General features: G+C 29.2%; 1 protein-coding gene across 3 annotated transcripts in view; it reads left to right on the top strand.

Annotated features, from left to right (window-relative positions):
• Positions 1-1,437, top strand: part of LOC117171185 (tachykinins) — a 133,209-nt gene that overhangs the window by 88,639 nt on the left and 43,133 nt on the right. The gene's annotated exons all lie outside the window — the stretch shown is intronic.

The raw sequence follows: 1,437 nt of genomic DNA, 5'->3' as shown, positions 1-1,437 counted from the left end.
GATGCGCAATCAAATTTTACATCCACATATATCTTTTGAAAATTAAAATTCGAAAATTTTTTCTAAAGCCTCCAGGGGACTTCGTTTTCGCACGAAAAAATTGTGCCCTTATTGCATCCGGACCCACAATTTTAAACATGCAAATTAATTTCAAATCAAGAAAACAGTATACACTTCAAATTTCGAAATTTAAAAAAAAATTCCCAGCAATTTAGAATTATTCTTACTTTAAAACCCTCGTAAAGAACCCATATACTTTTTTAATCGCTTGCATCATTTTTGAAAAAAATGTGTTCGAAACTTGAATTTCGTAATATTTTTTAATTAACTTTAACCCTCTCCTCGTTTTTTCTACAATGAAATATATATTTGTATTAACTATTTATTGTAATATATTCCTTTCTGCGAAGTTCATGAAGTATAAGGTTATCAGATATTTAAAGGTTTACGTGATTTGCGCACTTTTGAAAATTTCGTGGAAATAGTCGAATTTAAATGGTTTTAAAAGATTGAGGTTGAGTTTATAAATCATTCAAGAGAAAATAATAGGTGTTAACAAAATTTATAATGAGCTAAAGGTCAGCCTTAATTTTCGTAGTGGTTCAGAAACTTTCCCCCAGGCCAGAGAAGATTGATTACTGGTCAGGAAGGAGGTGTGATTATCTAGCTAACAAAAAGTGTCTTGTATAATATTATTTTCACCTAGCAAATTCCTAATCACACTTTTTCCCCCTGAGAATCTTCTTTATTTTTCTTGTATCCTATTTTTCATATGTATTTGTTTATATTTATTTTTTATTTTATATCTACTTTCCAGTTATTTTCTAAGGGAGCCGTTATTGCTTCCTCATATAGGAAGGTTTGTAATTACATAAATTTTTAGATTGACTTCTTTTACATATTTCAATATAATTCGATCTCAGGGGCTTGAATATAACGTGTTTTATATATCCGTATGTTTGTGTAACTTTTTTCTGTGCACCATAGCTCGAAAAGTAAAACAGCTATGATCATAAAAGTTGGACGAGTTATAGCTCCGATTTAGATCCAGGTCTGATAGGATTTTGAAATAGATCGGCCGTTTAAAAGTAGATTTAAATTTTAGTTTGGGGATATAAATAAAAAAGTACTTTGTTTATACAAGAAAAACTTTTATGATGTTCAAAATACAACAATATGATATGTAGTGTATTTGTAGTATCTTATATACGCATCGATCGACCCATTATTGAACCTTTTATGATCCACCAGTACCAATTTATGAAGTTTCAAACCAATTTTGTATTCTATTTATATAAGAAGAACTTTGTTCATCTTATGAATACTACAGTTGTATAGCCAACGTGTTTGTTCGCGCCTTCGAGACTAATTGATAAATTTAAGGAATAGATTGTTTATCTTGTTAAAATGAATAAGATGTTTTTAATAATGGGAATA

The sequence above is a fragment of the Belonocnema kinseyi genome, chromosome 4 (genome assembly GCF_010883055.1).
Source record: "Belonocnema kinseyi isolate 2016_QV_RU_SX_M_011 chromosome 4, B_treatae_v1, whole genome shotgun sequence".
Lineage (NCBI taxonomy): Eukaryota > Metazoa > Arthropoda > Insecta > Hymenoptera > Cynipidae > Belonocnema > Belonocnema kinseyi.
The sequence above is the reverse complement of the archived record's forward strand: the minus strand, read 5'-3'. Positions and strand labels throughout refer to the sequence as shown.